The sequence below is a fragment of the Lepidothrix coronata genome, unplaced genomic scaffold (assembly GCF_001604755.1).
Source record: "Lepidothrix coronata isolate B3197 unplaced genomic scaffold, Lepidothrix_coronata-1.0 Scaffold98, whole genome shotgun sequence".
In the NCBI taxonomy this organism is placed as follows: domain Eukaryota; kingdom Metazoa; phylum Chordata; class Aves; order Passeriformes; family Pipridae; genus Lepidothrix; species Lepidothrix coronata.
Genome location: NW_016690278.1, coordinates 1,776,452 through 1,794,010, shown reverse-complemented (window position 1 = coordinate 1,794,010; position 17,559 = coordinate 1,776,452). Strand labels below are relative to the sequence as shown.

Sequence of the window (17,559 nt, the reverse complement as noted above, 5' to 3'; positions counted from 1 at the left end):
GTTTTCTAGCTGTTGTAAATGTGGGGGGTTATTTAAGCTGCCATGCTTAGTTTAGCTGATGAGCTGATGAGGAAGAATTATCAATTCTGTTATAAACAACCACTTATATAGCAAACATCTACCTAGAACACAAACAGCTCATGCTGACCTGGAGGCACCACTGAGATCCTGGCCAGGCCCACAGCAATATGTTTTCAAGGAAAAAACAATTAATTACAGACTGACAGACTCAGTTAGCAGGATTACAATACACCTCTTTATACAGCAAAGGACCAAGTTAATTATCTCTGGTATACAGGATAGCTGGATGTGTCTAACGGCCTTTGCTCCTTCCTGACTCGAGGGGAGATAGTTTATTATTTGCTAATTCCAAATCTGAAACTGCTAAGAAATTTTGGGTTTATTTTTCTGTTTTCTCTGTTGAAATGACTTGGAATCATTAATTCTGCTACTGTTTTCCCTGTTTTGTCTCAAAGATAGGACTAAAAAAAAAAAACAAAACCCAACAATTTTGACCAGGCATTTATATATGAAGCTGTGTTGATGACAAACACATTCTAGTTTATGTATTCATACTTTCATACAGATATGTATAAATTTGTGCATGCATTTATATCTATATATAAATATACCTGTGTATGTACATATAGATGTACATATAGATGCACAAGACTTACATTTACACACATATAATGTGTATGTTTTTATACATACATGTATAAAAACATATATACACAAGTAACATACATGTATTTTTATACACACACACACACACACACACACATTGCATCCACACTACCACCCTGATATTCATAGTAGCCATTCTCTGATGGATTTCCATACTGACACTCATCTTGCAACAACGCTTTCTTTATCACAGTTCAGTGGTAGGTTAGTGGAAGGAGGGACAAGCAACTTTTTGTTCTGTGAATGAGCCATTACAGTGGTCTCAAGCTCTTCACGAGGAGATTTTGCCTGTGAGCTCTCTCCATAGTCTTGTCAATAAAGCCTGTAAAAACAAAACTGCACCAACAGCACTTCACTGAAGCTGCAGGTCAGTCTGTGCTAAGGCTGGGGAAGAAGAAAGAGGATCTGAGAGTGTTTTAGACTGTGGGTCAAAACAGGAAAGTGGAATACTTGGAAGATTTCTAAAGGATCATATAAAATAATTTGGAATAGAGTCAAACCCTGAGGCATAAGCCTATGTAGCAGGTATAAGCTTGGTCAGTTTGAGCTTATGGAGAGAGCAGAGGCAGAGTCAAGGGACTCAGGGAAAGTCAAGAAAGACAAATGCAGTGTCTTGCACCTGGGGAGGAATAACCCCAGGCACCAGCACAGGCTGGGGGCCAACTTGCTGGAAAGCAGCTCTGTGGAGAAGGACCTGGGGGTCCTGACGGACAACAAGCTGTCCCTGAGCCAACAGTGTGCCTGTGTGGCCAAGAAGCTCAGTAGTCTTCTGAGGTGCAGCAGAAAGAGCACTGCCAGTAGGTCGAGGGAGGTGATCCTGTCCTTATACTCTGCCCTGGTGAGGCACATCTGGAGTGCTGTGTCCAGTTCTGGGATCCTCAGGACAAAAGAGACAAGGAGCTCCTGGAGCGGGTCCAGCGGAGGGCTGTGAGGGTGATGAGGGGACTGGAGCATCTCTCTTATGAGGAAAGGCTGAGGGAGCTGGGCCTGTTCAGCCTCGAGAAGAGCAAACTCAGAGCAGATCTTACCAATATATACAAATATCTGAAGGGAGAGCGTCAAGAGGATGGGGCCAGACTTTTTCCAGTGGTGCTCAGCAACAGGACAAGCGTCAATGGGCACAAATTGAAACACAGGAAGTTCTGTATGAATAAGAGGAAAAATTTATTTCCTTCAAGAGTGACAGAGCACTGGATTAGGCTGCTGAGGGTGGTTGAGGCCTCTCCTTCTCTGGAGATGTTCAAAACCCATCTGGATGTGACCCTGAGAACTGGCTTCAGCAGGTAGGTTGGACTAGAAGATCTTCAGAGATCCTTCCAACCCCAGCCATTCCATGATTCTGTGATTCTGGTGGATTTCTGTAATGTAATCACTCCACATTCTTGCCTCAGTAATGAGGAATGACTCAGCACAGTTTTTCTTCAAGCATACGTTGTGTGTGGGGATCCTCATAACAGGTCTTCAGCTTCTTAGCCTTCAGCACATATCATGGACAAGCACCAAAACCTAGCAGACCACACTTCAAAACACAAGTCAATACCTGGACACCTAGGGCTTGATTCAGGAAGATATTTAATACTTCCTAACTCTTCTTGATTTCTGAGGAACTAATGGAAGCTCTTGGAACTAAACATGTCTGTCTGAATCCATTAATAAAAGTTTATGTTCTCATCCTACCTCAGTCCCTGTTCACATTAATAGTATTTATGAAGTTCATCAGAAATATAAAACTACTCATCGGTCAACCAGATATGAATAATCAAATGTATTTAAAATATAAATTGCACTTGTGGTAATTATATTGTGCCATTGGCCATTCTGTTCAGAGTGGTTAAAACTCATATAATAAGTTACTCATTGTAAATTATTCACTTATTTGTAATAAACAAGTTTTCATCAGAAATCTTGGACTGTTTTGTTGTTTTTTTTTAAATAAAACAGAGATGCAAACTGAAAATGGGAAGAATTCTGGTAAATGGTTATTACTGAGGCTCTGCTTTCTATGTCATCCAGATTTGAAACTGAATATTTTGAAAAGGTTTTATTTAGGTGCTGAAAACCTACAAAAAAGCACTAGATTGGCTCTAAAACAATGTTCACTTAGGAAAAATGGGAGCTATGTCAACCTCACCTTAAAGGCTGTTCAGGCAAAGGTCTGGAGTGGACAGGGAAAATCAAGCTTAAAAAAAATATATTATGTGATCAAGACTGTAAAAATACTAGTTAATTTAAGTCCTATAAACATAAAAGTGTTTTCTTCCTAAAGGTAGGTGGTAATGGATAATTTTTACATCCTGTCTGGGTCCACATATGCAATTGTTAGAAGGTTACATTGTTTCTGAGTAATGATGATACCCCGAAAGAGAGACAAATATTCATTACCTGTAAGAATCAACACAGAACATCTTAAATGGTTCAGAATAACCTTGCTGCAGATGTGTGGTGGTCACACTCTGCCTTATAGGAGTTGCCTGACGCAGCTCAACAGGCTTACACCTCTGGAGATACTCTGGACATAACACATCTCTGGAGATACTGGCCCTTTGTTGTAGTCAAGCGTTAAGAAATCAATTGGAATGAGTCAGTGATCTGCCCTGGTGGGATAAATCTTGTCAAAAGTAGTCCCTTCCTTTGCCTTCTTTCTGCAGTTTCTCTGAAACACGTAGGCAACCTAAAAGGAATCATGAGGAAACACAAGACAAACTTGGGAAGTGAATGAAACAAAAGGAAAACAATTCCATCACGTTTCTCTTAGCATGAGGATGAGCCTGAAGTTTTTAGACACACAGAGTACTGTGGAGTGTAAAGATACGGGAGCTGCTATCTATGCAATATGAAGATCTGGGAACAGAACCTCAGCACAGGGCAAATCCTTGGAATGGTTATCCTCAAAGAAATCTGTATGTCAGTTTCAAGAGCTTTTGTCTATCCATGTGTGAGCATACACAAAAAGAGGTTTTTTTCAGTTTAAGAGTGAAAACAAATAGTGCTCTACTCTTGAGAGGCTTTAGGCTTAGATCCTCAGAGGTATTAATTGTCTTTGTAAATTAAGTGCCTGAATAGTGGGGTCTAGACTTTACACTTTGGATCAGAAACGCCCTTAATCAGGTGCTCTGTTCAGGCACTCTTTTGAGTCAGCTGTGCAGGTGAAGGTGGGAGCATCACCCCAATGGAAGCCACAGCCTGTGTAATCCTGCTGGCAGAGTGGCTCCCTAACATGCTGTAGGCAAAAACATCTGGCATAACACAAACCCAAGACACGCAGTTTACGTGTGTAAACCGACCTGGATGATGTTCCTGAGGTTGTGTTAAGCACCTTGGGGATGACAACATCATTATCTGACTAGAATTTGTAGCTGTAAGACTTGGCACCAGCACCATCACATTGACTGTAATTACTCCCCTGCACCTGGCCCCCAGGATCCAAACTGGAAAAATGTGCGAGTTGAACTGGCAGCCTAAAAATGTTGAAAGGTAACCAAAAATAAAGCAATCTATAATGTGTTAGCCAAGAAAGGGTAAATAAAATTAAAACTCTCTTGAGACAGGGGAGAGCCTTCCATTATTTCACCTTGCTTTATTCTGACCTTATGTCTTTCTTTATAAACATTTAGAAATCACAGGTTTAGGGACTCTGATATGCTTTTCTTCTCACAGGGAAGCTAGGTTCCTAGGACATTTACTGTAAGAGCTTTCCCTGTTCCTGAAAAAGGCAGGCACTCTCCCTCATAACACAAACTGCTGTTCATACCATGAGAAGTTTTGCTCAAGAGATTTGACAGACTGTGCCTACAAGACACTGATGGCTGGAACTCACAGTCTAACAGGCAGAGCACAGAATCCTGTAGATGGTATGTAATGTGTCTGCAGGAGGGCTAGTTAGAGGAACAGAGTTAGTGTGCATCAGGACCCACTCTCAAGCAGCCTGCACAAAGCTCTACCTGCAGTTTTTGGCCATCTCCTGGACTGAAGTGGTGGTGATTTTGATTCTCACCCCCATCCACCTTCAACATTTGCTTTTGATTTCTAAGTGACTTTTAATGATTATTTCATGCTAAAGCTGAAAAAGAAGTGTACCTTTTTTGGTGCAATTCTCAGAGTTCAGGACTGGGAAATTCAAAACTGCCAAAAGACAATAAATGCAGAGTTTTCACTGCCACCAGGCAAAATACTAATTTCAGTGGAAGTTAAGCAGCATGACCCATCCTGTAATTTACAGTAATGTGAAATGAAAGCATAATGCAGCCAAAAAACAAAAGAGTAGAAGATCCAGAAAAAACTTAACTACCATACTACTATACTGTAGCCTCAAATGAGCCTCTTAATAGCCTTTTTCTAGTATCCATACACAGACATCCCTGTAGGCTCAAGATTCAAAAAGTCATGGAAAATAGTCTCTTTCCATTGTCACCAAGAACCAAACATGACAATGTTTTTTGCATTCATGTTGTAAAAGAAACTGATGTTTCCCCAACAGCTAGTTTTCCATTGCCTGCTCTGTTACTCCAGATCCCCATGTACTCCAGCTTTGATGGCAAAGGTGGAAAGTTCCCATATGGATTGAGAGATCCTTTTATTCCCAGGCAGAGGGCCTGGCAGAGACCCTGGCAGAGACCCACACACCACTGAATTAGCCACCCCTGCCAGCCATCTCCTGCAGGTGCACATACAGTGTCCCACAATCTGCCCGCAGTGCATTTGCAGGGAAATATTTCTGAGATGCCTGGCTGGCTGGCCAGCTGGCATCCCACAGACTGGGGAGGGCTGATGAGTCCTTGGGTTGTGAACCCGTTGTTTCCACCTAAAAGCCTGTTATATTACTATCTATTCAGCTTCAGTACACAATTGTCTTTAGACAGTGTGACTCATCAGTGGTCTGCTCTGACTTCTGCCCAAATTCTATTTGATGCCCTTTTATTTAAGAAAATAACTCTTCTGACCTTGAAGACTGATTTGATTTCTTGAAAATACGATATTGATTTTTTTTTTCCTCTGTCCTCCTGCTAATATTTGCTTCTATAATGGACCTACAATGTAAAAGTGGTAACTTAGAGCAGAACTGGGCTAAAACGCAGTCCTGGCTCCATAGCACCTTTCAGCCTTTCTTATATTCACAAATATACCTGATTAGTATCTCTGTAAAGAGCTCATTTGCTTTTCTTATACCCAGTCACTTTCTAGTGCTCTGGGCCCTCAAATAGCATGCATAAAAGAATCAGGCACAAAACTTGAAGCTGAATAATTAGTTCTGATTCTGAATTACAGTCAGCATTTGAAGTCATGAGCTCTGACATCTTTATTTACAACAGATCAAACCATTATTACTCCCAGCTGTCCACCCTGTTTCTCTGCCAGAAGATGCTGCTCCCATGGTGCAGTGATAGATGCACACATGCCTGTGCCACAGCCCAGTGAATTACCTCGGAGTGCTAATCAGGAGTGGGTGGAAAGGCAGAGGGTGGTTACACCTTAACCTGTGGCAGATGAAACCATCAGAGCTCATGATGGTTTCATGAACCCTCATATCCCAACTGCACACACAGGTAGTGTGAAATTCCTCTCAAGGCTTTACAAAATTACAGGAGCAGTGCTACTGTGCCTCAGTGCAAGGGAGATTCCAGGTCAATTTAGAAATGTGCTCAGCATTATAGACTCATAAAGAAAGCCAGTTATACAGTGACTGAAACTGCTCCAGTTGTGCAGGGACTTCATGCCCACCTCACATGAGGTGGTTGGAAGTGTCTGGAGGAAAACCAATGACTTTTTTGAGTATTTCAAAGTTAGAAAGCACAATTGAATTGGATATATTTTCTTTAAAAGTTGTCAAAAAACTCTAGCGCATTTCTTCCCTTCACTTTTTGAACAAAAACATAAAATCAATTCTCCATAGTTTTGCTGTGCTTTCACGGTGCATTTGAAAAAGTTGCATTGTTTTCCTCAGTCTCATGAAGCTTTTGTAACTATCTACCAGCTTGATGTCAGAAGGAATCACATGTGTTCCTCTTTCTACAAAAGTAGTTGATGACTTCAAGTGGATAATTGATTGGACAGCTAACTTAGCAGTCAATTGACCACTCCAGCATCCAGTTTGGCTGACTATTTTCCCTTTCTTTCCCGGTAAAGTGAAGCAGACAAGTGTGTCTTTTGTTGCTGTGGAAACACTGAGGTCTGATGTAACCTTTTAGTTAGGTAATTTCACCTCCGAGGCAGGAAAAATGGGCCTTTTGCCGTCAATGGGTGCAGATCGAAGCAAATGAGAGATGAAGAGTTCATACGCTGGAAAGTCGAATAAAGGCTGGAGCACAGATGACTTGAATCAAGTTGAACTATCATTTTGGCAGACAGACAGAACACCCACAGGCGGTTGTGTTCCTGGAGCTTAGAATCACAGAATCATCAAGGCTGAAAGAAACTTTTAACATCATCCAGTCCTACCATCAACCCACCACTACCACTGCAGCTCCTAAACCACTAAACCACATCACTCAGCAGCAGATCCAGGTGCCTCTGAAACACCCCCAGGGATAGTGACCCCACTACCTTCCTGTGCACATCTGAGAGGACAAGACTGTCCCCTATCTTCTGTGAAGTTTGGGAAATCAGTTAACAGCTTTTCCAGGAAGGTGAAAAGTTTTGAAACACCACATTCATAAATGACTGTGTACTCACAAATTTTCCTGCATACATCTCAGATGGTTTTTGGGAAGCTGATCCCAAGATTAACTGTCCGTACAGACATCAGACGGGAAACGGAGGCCCAAGGGGCAGACAGACACTGACCTTTGAAGCTCAGGTGGGCCTCCGTGCATGAACAGAGTCAGTGGCTGAGTACAGTGATATGTGCATGGCATTTGGCACCTACAGAAGAGCAAGACACACTTATGACAAGCTGCTGAATGGTGGAAGAGGTGCACAGCCATCTTTTAAGGACAGTGCAATCATATTCTTGTTTTTGTCACAACCATTTTAGAAAATGTGGCTAAGTCACTGGGTCCCTTGGTTGCTTCTAAAATGTGTATCCAGAAGCAAACTAGCTTTCTGTATGGTTAACACTGAGCTGGAGTAGAAGTTTGTGATGAATATTATGTTCCTTCAGTATGCAGAATATGCAGGTTCTAATTTCTGTAAGTTTTCTCTTCATTGTTGCAGGAGTGCTAAGTGGGTGTAAATACAATGTGCAACCAATATAAAGCTATAATATGCTGCCCACGTGACGTGAAAGGGTCTCTAAGCTGAATAAATGGTTGCCTTGAGAGTTCATTGTTGTCCTTACGGCAGCAATACAGCCAAAGGATTACAAATCATCCTGAGCTGCATTTCTTTTTGGCTGAAGGAGATTTAGCATTCAGAAATTGGTTAGGTGGAAATCCAGGTAGCACAGGCCCAGTCCCACAACAGACCTTATTTCTGTCCTGTGCATTTCCAAGCGGGTTTCCTGACTGAATGGTTCAAGCACACTCCTAGTTTTACTTCAGATTCATATAGGAAGAAACTTCCACCCCATTGCAGCGGCAAAAAGAAGGCATGAGGTCTATCCACTGAGGTGCAGCTTTGCTGGGGAGACTGATATGAAAAAGAACACTCTCTGTTCAAAAGGGAGGTACCCTTTTAGATACTGTTTCTTTTCTCTACTGTCGTTTTGGTATGCCCCATGGTGGTATCAGGCCCACAAGACCCTGACGGCTCTGCATTTTATGTGCAGTGCTTCTTAATTATTTGGCCTAATCTTCAGCTCAGGAGTCATGGCATGGTGGACGTGGATTTTCCTGTCTCAGAGATACATGGGGAGGATGGACCGTAAAAAGCTTTGAGATTCAGAGTGGAAAAACAAAACCAATTGCTACTTGTAGAGTTTTTTGTTTATAACCACTCGTACATGTTTGGATGTTGAACTGCTGCAGCCTTATTCCCCATCACATCTGATGGCAGTTCCCCCATTTAGATATATCAGTAGGGGCTTTACCTCATAGTCCTCATGGGCCAGGCTCTGGAGAAGAGTTGGGAAGGGGAAACCCTTTGGATCTCTGGGACATCACACCACAAATCTCTTATGCAACACACAGCCCTCCCTGCTGGACAGTAGCCATTTGCCTGCTGATCCCTGGGGAACGAGGCCACTGCTTTTTTTCAAGCAAAACAGTGTCAGTTTGAGCCTCTGATGACCAGAATTGGAATTTTTAGAATTATTATTATTATTTTTCTTTTTTTTTATTCTTTTCCTCTTCCTGTTTTTAGAGTAAGAAGAAGTGATTGAAAGTAAAGCCTGGAAACAGCTGGCTTCTCTTTTGAGTCACAGAATTATCCAAATTGTTTGCAAAGTCAGGTCTGTAAAGCTAACAAATGGAGAGTCACTAAGTCCACCGTATACTTTAGGTTTCATTTGACGCCCACATGCTGAAACTACCTCACTTGCATCTGCTGATACAGAGAGATCCTTGCTGGATGAAGTATCACCTCTGCACTGCTTGTCTGAACATGCTGATTTTCAGATCTAGAAGAGTTTTCTTCAGCTTTTGGGCACAATGACATCTAAGGCTCCTTCTCCCACTTGCTTTAGCATGAGTGGAGTCACTTGCAAGTTTCCTCCACGCGTTTCTGTAACAAAGATGTTATCTCTGTAAGAGACAGACTTAGCAGAGCAAGGTGATGTGGAAGAGAAAACAGAACAGTATGGCTACGTGTTTCCATAACCTCCAGCACTGCTGCCTGCAGTCCACATAATCATTGCCTTAGGGGAAAAGAAATCCAGGAGGAGTAAAAGTATGCTTCACTCTAAAAAATATCTGGTGGGGTGTGTATGTGATTGTCTCACTCCCTGAGCTGCTCTTTTTACCTGTGTGTGGAAGTGCACAGTGCATGGTAAAACTAAATATATGTAAGAATTATAACAGATGTTGGAGGCTTCCACTGTAATGCCAGGCTAGTTAGGCTGGCTAACTGCTTTCAAATATCTTAACTTTTCCAATGCATCTTCCTCAACATGGTTATTTAACCTGTATTATTTACACTTCTGTAGTATCACAGTTCTCAAAGGCTATCAAAACCTGTGATAGAATGTGAACAAAGCTGTGAACAAAACCTAGAATGTGTGCAGGAGAATGTTGCAGAAATGCATCCCTCAGCTTAAGAGGTACTGATGATCCTAATGTTGCAGCTTGTGAGGAACAAAACTCTCCAGTCCAGTACTGAAACCTGCAGCCTGGAAGACAAGACATAGCAGAAGGATATCAACAGCTGTATGAGCAGAGAAAAAAGGCAACACAAATAAAATGAGCTTTAGGATGGCCTGGCCCACGTGTACTGCTTGCTTAATCTTTTTGACAACAGTTTTCGTAAATGGAAACACCAACATGGAAGAGCTGTCCCCAGTGCACTTTCAGCAGTTAAGGAGCTTCTCAATCTGTTCTTCTTAGGTTTCATTTGCTAAACTAACAGCCTCCATCCAGCAACAAGTGCCATGTTAAAAAGAAATCAGTATCAGGAGAAAGAAAAGTGCATTTCTGGACTGTGTTGTTACCACTTCCAACTCCAACAGACCAGCAAGGGCATCGGTATTAAAAGAGCTCCTCAACAATCCCTGAAGCAGTTCTTTCTGATGGAACTAATGTCAGTGTGTGGTTTCAGGAAAGTTACCAGATGTAGAAGAAACCAACACTTCTCCATTTCATTTTTTTTCCCCCAACATCTCCTCTAAGTCAGATGGGATTTGTTTATATATCCATTGCTTGTCATGCACTTGGCAGGATTTTTGTTGGTTTTGTAGGGGTTTTAAAAGCCAAATGCACTATCAGTAAGGCTCTTGATTGTCACAAATATGCCCAACACTCATAAAAAACATATAACTCTTGCACCTGCAAAATTTTGTGCCTTTTATCACTTTGAACTCATCCTGTAACTAAAGAAAGAGGGATCTCGTTTTTAATTAGGTGATACTAAAAATTCATGCAGTGGTACTTAGCAAAACTTAGGGAAATAATATTGTCTTAGCCTAAAATAAAAACAATACCTCTTTTGAGTCAAAAGAAAAATTATGTGATGCAAGCAAAATTAATTTAATCCTGAATTGAGACAAGAAAGGTGAAATTCCTAGAATGTTTAACAACATAAAATACAGATTTGACTTCTATACTTTTGACCTGATATTATTTACAAAAGTCTAAGCAAGACTGTAAAAATTGACTTGTTAAATTACTTTATTGAAACAAAATATATGGCTTTGTGTTCATTAAATATTTTGACTGACTACGTATTTTAAGTGTTGGTGGAAATACTTAGCTTTGCTGTCACTGAACAGTGATTATCCTTGGAATCTGTTAAGGTTTTTTTATCCCGAGAAATGATTTACAACAGTTGAATCTGGAAATGGCTGTTATTAGGCACTGTCAGAGTTTCCATCATATTGAGAGGTAGAGTTGCAGATAAGCAATTCAATTCATCAGGGGTCTAAGGAAAGGCAGGAGTTCACAGGAAAGGTCTGCAAACCCTAGTCATGGACAACAGTCTGAACAACAGTGGCAAGATTGCTGTGATTGCAACACACAGAAAATCCGTGTTTTTCTTGATGAGCACTGGCAGAATATCTGAGTGAAGACACATTTGTGATTGTTTCACCCAACAGTTCCACCCGTGGCAACTGAGAAGAGTCAAATACACAATTATTGGTACGCAGCCCCCTCTCTTGCATTTTCACTCAGTATCTGGTGGGGACAGGGCAGAGGACGTGCCCTGTCATTGAAAATTTTGTAGACAGATTAAGCTCTGCACATGTTATTACCAAATTGAGGCTCGGTCCCCAGGAAAGGGAATGCTCGTTTCAGTGCCATCAGTCAACTGTGTAGATCCATTGCCTGTTTGGTCTGGGCTTTTCGTGTTGCAAATGGAAATAAATAAGTGATGCTGCTTCTGAAAAGCCACAAAACTGAGATGTCACTGTGACCGACACGGGCTTCTGATTTTCATGAGTTTTCAATTAATGATAAAGCTGTACTTGCTATTTTAATTCAGTTCTTCAAGTCCTATCTGGGCCATCTGTTGTATGAATACATCCAGCCATCATTCAGATCAAGGGAAAATGTGACTGCTATAGCTGTTTGATCTTCCAACAGGTCTTATTCAGATAACAAAACTAGTCTGGTTTTAAAGGCATCTCTGTGACCTTTATGAATCAGTGACTTACACTTAGGGTGTGCAGTCATGGCACACAGAGCATAGATAACAGGTCCCACAGTTTAGCATGATGATCCAAGAAAAATTTCAAAATCAATCTTGAAGGCAGTTTTTCATCTATTTAACTGACATACAGTTGGTATGGAGAAATCAAACCTTTAATCAGAGTACCTCATATATCCAAAAATACGGTAAACTTCTAGCACACAATTTCTTCTTCAGCTCATCAGTTTTTTCCAACTGTATCAGTTGTTTCAATTAAGAGACAGGAATTCTCACTTCTACCCCTAAATCTTCACAGTTACAAAACAATCCTACTGATTTGTCTGTCTGGTGCTCAGAAGTATTTTCTGAACTACAGCTTTTATTTGTGATGTGAACTAGCATTATTATTATTAATAATAATAATATTATTACATCAGCCTACATTTAAAAATTGCATTGAAGAACCTTTAAGATTATAAAGTCAAAAACTAGGAAGTAGCTCCATGCATATAAAGTGTTTATTCAGCTTCCTAGAGTGTGGTTTTCATGGTACAGTCAGAAATCACACCTTTTCCCCTTGTGACTTCTTCATCCAGTACGACCATTGACTCTTAGGTTTCTTAGTTTGGATCTACCTTTAGAGACATACACCTCAAGAATTTGCTGTTGTTTTCCTTACAAAGAATGCCACAGCTTAATCCTAGTGTAAGAATCCTAGGACATCTTCAGAAATCTTATCCTGATTACTGGTGGGAAGAAATTAAATGTTACTGATAGGAGACTTTGAGTATCAAAAATTGACTTAGATTGGTGAATGCTGCTTAAAGCACTAGGCAAGTTTTCCATACTTTGAAGTAAACAAGGTCGATTTTTAAGTTAAAAGGTTAAGCAGAAGTGAGTTGGAGACCACTTAACAGAAGGTAGGGAACACCATGTAAAAGACAACTGAATGGATTATGTTCACTACGCTGTGTCCAGAGCTTAAAAAATTGGATGTGGCACATCCTTGCTTTTAATTCTCCACTCTACTTCTTACATGAAAATACTAATCTAAGTTTTAATGTTGGTTTTAGTCAATCATATTCCAAGCAGAGGTGTGTTTTTTTAACTCAAGGTCCAAAGGCTTCTGAGGCTATGGAGATAGTGTTTTGCCTTATGGTACAGAAGGGGTGATTTCACTGGTAATAAATTCATTAACTTTAACACGTTAAAATACTACTGCTTTGGTTGGCTGCAGAAGCAAGACTCCAAAATGACATCTTGAGCGCAATTCCGGGTGCCATCCTTCACTCACATCAGGGGATTTTCAGCTGTGCCAGTAAATAATCACACAAAATGGGCATGGAACGATATGAATTCATACATACAGGTTTGTCAGGCAATTTGGAAGTGACTGGTTTGGTTTCAACAGATACTTTTCAAAATAACATCAAATGTTTGTTAAAAGAAAAAGAAGTCCAGTTATTTTTCATACTTGTGAAGACTACTGGCCCAAATATTTGCCCTGAGATTCAGAAGGTCTTTGTCCCCGCTTACTCTATGAATACAAGTCAGAACAGCCCAGAGCCACTTTAGACGACTTCAGCTGCCTCTCTGAAACCTCACAGGCATTGAGAACTGGTGAACCACAGACACTTTTGATCCTAACCCTACAGCACTCCTCCTGTTTTCCTCAACTCTAGGCCAGTGGTTTGTGGGCAGGGAGGCTGTGCCAGCTGTGCCTTTAGCCCGCTGCAAATTCCCCTGTCCTTGGTGGGGGCAGCTTGCAGGGATGGCTCCATGGAGCAGAGAGGGGGAAGCCTGCCCAGCCTGTCTACTCCCTGGCTGTCGAGAAACAAATAAGGTGATGCCCCCGCTGTGAGTGCCTGATTCCTACCGGACTTCAGTTACAGGGTGAACACACACAGAGAAAAAGTCTGATCCCGAGGGCATGCGCAGACAACTGAGAGGGTATTCTCTTAATACAAGCCTTTGCGTTTCTTCAAAGTAGATCTAAACAGAGATTTTTCCACTCTGAAAAAGTATCAGCTGGATTGTACAAAAAAAAAAAAAAGGTAAAGAAAAAGAAAAATCCCTCTCTGGGGTAAATTAAAAATAAAGGCTTAAAAGTTGTGTCTAACTAGGTGATCATAAAGTAGAAATGGTCATCGAATGTTTCACCTTTGTTCTGAAAATGAGTGTGTGTATGGCTTTCACACCTCTCTTCTGTTTCTCAAGCTCAAAACACTTTTCCAGATCTCTATCTGTCAAGCCTAGGAGGATATTACAGAAGTGAGCCTGGGCCAGTACCTGAGAGTCCCAGTACCCTCTGTGAGGCTGTTTCTCCTAAGGATTTAGGAAGGCTTGAGTTCAGCTTTGCTGATTTTTTCTGCTATGAGAGACAGCCATGCAGACATCTCTAGCCACCCTCTTTAGCACAGTCAGGGAGAAAAAGCAGATATGAAAAGTACAATCCACGGATCTGGAACACGACCTCTGCAGCATTAACAGGTTTTTTTCTAAGATTCTGCAGTTTAAAATCCTTGGTCATCCCTCCTATGTTTAAAAAAAAAAAATCAGAAGGAATGTATCTCTGTGATTCATAAAGAAGGACAGTAAAGGGGAAGGAAGTGTGTGGCTTATGCTAGGCTCAAGTCTGATCAGCTTAGTTTCTGCAAATAGAGAAGATTAGGGCCCAGACATGTGGCACTAGTTGAAATGGGTCTATGTAGGAAGAGTCTGGGTTGCAGAAAAGTGGCCAAAATGCATCTTTTTCTCTTCAAAACACACATCTGTCCAGAAAAAAAAATAAATTATTCTTCCTAACCATACATCGTGTTTTCCATGATTCACTTAATCTGATGCTTTTTGTTCATGTTCCTTGAAGAAGTGCGACAAAGCACTCTGAAGGCTTCCTCAGCAGAGCTGGCAGACAGCAGCAGGATCCCATGCTGTTGAAAGGAAATATTTCAAGGGCAGCTGAAAAAACAGTGAGATCTTTGGCAAATTCCCTCAGCTGCCCAAGGCTCTGTACAAAATTTGTTTTCTTTGAAGTCAAGGAAAAACTTTGGTTCTGGACACTAGACTCAGAAGCCTTCCTCACCTGGTGCTTGGGACCCAATATTTGTGTGGCTGGTCCCTGCTTTTCAGTTTTATCATCCAGCTGGTCCAGCCTGGGGAGTGCCCTTGAGGTACACACAGACACCACAAAGCAGCTGGGATGGAGGCGATAGAAAAAGCTGCTCACAATGCTCTTTGCTCTTCACAATTTGGTTTTAGAAACAGCCTGTCCCAAGAGTGTCTTGGAAAGTGGTGTGATCCAGGTAACACTTGTGCCTGCTGAGACATTGCTGCAAGGCACCAACTGGCCCCAGCATGTGTCCTGCAATGTGCTGTACAGGAAGGGTGTGAGCTTGTTTGAGGTGAAAGGAGTTCCGCCAGGAAACGTTGGCATTACGAGAAATCACTCAGGACATGTGTTGCCTGTGGAGTGAATACCAGGGTTGGAAGAGGTTTGACTGTGCCAAAGTGAAAAGACTCCCTCCTCTTTGGCAGCGAGCGCTAAGTCAACCCTGCTGAAACTTGAAACACCTTTATATGATTTGCATATTTCTGTGATGCTTGAATAGTGTTCACGTACTTCTGTCACCATCCACTGGGAAGAAAGTTCGCAGGACTACAAAGCAGGAATAAGCTGGGCATACAACACACTAGAAAGATAAAGAAGATAGTAAAATACAATGTAATATCTTATAAGTCTCTTCACATGTCATTCCGTAAAAGCTGTAATTCAGATGATTCAAAAGAACAGTATTGGTGACATGCAGACTCAGTCTGAGAGCTTTGTTTGTCAAACCAGGGAACTAAAAACACCTCCCTGGTTTTCTGTTCACCAGTATAATAAATATAGTGATGCATTTCCCATTCATTAACTATTTTACACATATGTCAGGTTAGTTACACAGGGCATGGAGTGACCTAACACAGTTTTCTATACTTTGAAGCAGTCCATTATGTAAAAAAATTGGAATATTGTCACTGGTAGTAACGGACCAGATCAAAAAAAGCACCCATGTACTGTACATTTTTTGCTTTCCCGCTTTTTTTTTTTTTTCATCCTTCTTTACAATATATTCTTTATCTGTCTGGCTTACGCTTTTTCCTTGCAGCACCCTGTCAATCCTGTATTCCTCTGACTTTTCAAAAGCTTGTGGCTGTTATAGGCATCATGTGAAGGTGTTTAAATTATGCCTGGAGCAGGTATACACAAATTTAAGCATGACCAGGTATTTGTGGCCTGCCTGGAGAACCACTTCTCCTGATGAGTAGTGCTATAGTGAGTAGTCCCACTGACATAAACAGGATGACTCAATCCATGTGTGTTGCAGCTAGGAGGCTGTACACAGGTGGAAAACCAAAAAGTGTAAGGAAATACCTCTCTGCTGAGTGTGTGCCATGAGAAGCCAGTGCGTGTGTTCACAGGTCCCTCTGTGGAAACACATCCTGCCTGATTTCAGTCTCTGCTGGGAATGAGGAAAAATGTCTCCTACTACCCTGCAATGCCTACTGGTCAATATCTTCCTTTTAAAATGGGACTTCGTAAAGGAAGGAAGGAGAAACAGCACCACAAAGCTGAACAGAAAAGTGGGGTCCCTAAGAAATCACGTTCTAGGCACTGCTTTGCTGGGTGGTAGTGATGTGTTACGAGTCAGAGCTCTTTCCTGGGAGGAAGCTGGTTTGAAGACTCAAAAGCCTGTTCACCATTAAAACTATGATGACGGAGGGCAGGCTCCAACTCCTGCTCTGAGCACAGCTGTTGCTGCCAGCCAGGATGCTGACCCCTTTCTGTTCTAAGCAGGGATCATGAATTAAATGCTCCATCACTGCGCTGTCTGTGTCCTCACTTTGTTTTGGGAAAAGAGAGAAAGCAAAACAGGTGCCCGCTGTTGCTTTGGTTTGGATATGGATAGCAAAGCAGAATGACACTGCTTAAATCTAAAGTATGCTCAAGTATTTTTTAGGCCTACAGAGGACACCAAAGCCAGTTTAACACCTTAACTGCTGGTAGAACTTTTGCTATTACTATGTAACAGATAAGTTTGGCATTATACTGCACTTGAGACAATAGGGGTAGTAATCCAACGCATTACTCTTGGTCATCCCAACACAAAGCAGGATGGATGTTCAGAGTTAGCTAATACCAGGCAAGGGCCATTCCCCTTTAAAAAGTGTGTTTCTGTGGGAAGAAGGTGCCCTAGGCAGCTGCACCAGTGCCCCATTGTCGGTCTGAAGGCAGCTCTGCAATGTGCTGCTCAGGATCCCACACCACAGCCGCTGACAGAGCTGTGCCTGTGCCCCGCTACCCGCCCAGCAGCGCTTGCAGAGGGAAAAGAGAGCCTTGTCAGCTCAGCAAGAGGAAGAGGAAGGAGCACCCTCCTCTTCCTCCTCCTCCTCCTCCTCCCCCACCGTGTGCTGGTGTGAGATGTCTGGCTAGTCTCTCTGCTGGCACAAGTGAGATTGTGTGATCTGTGCGCCTCTCCCTCCTGGTGGGAGCACAAGCACACCTTTGTGCGCCAGCAAAGCTGCTTCCTTGCCCATCATCTGTTGCTGCCAGCACACTGATGTGCTGCACCCGTGTCACTGTCTGGGCCACCCATCCACACTGGTATAAGCTGGTGGGAAGGTGAGGGACAGCCATTCAAAGTGTGCATGGGCAGACTTTGAGCCGGTGCAGCTCAGCAC

The 17,559-nt window shown here is 42.0% G+C and overlaps 1 protein-coding gene across 2 annotated transcripts in view; it reads left to right on the top strand.

The window, feature by feature from the left end:
- NRG1 (neuregulin 1) overlaps window positions 1-17,559 on the top strand; it is a 453,259-nt gene that overhangs the window by 239,478 nt on the left and 196,222 nt on the right. The gene's annotated exons all lie outside the window — the stretch shown is intronic.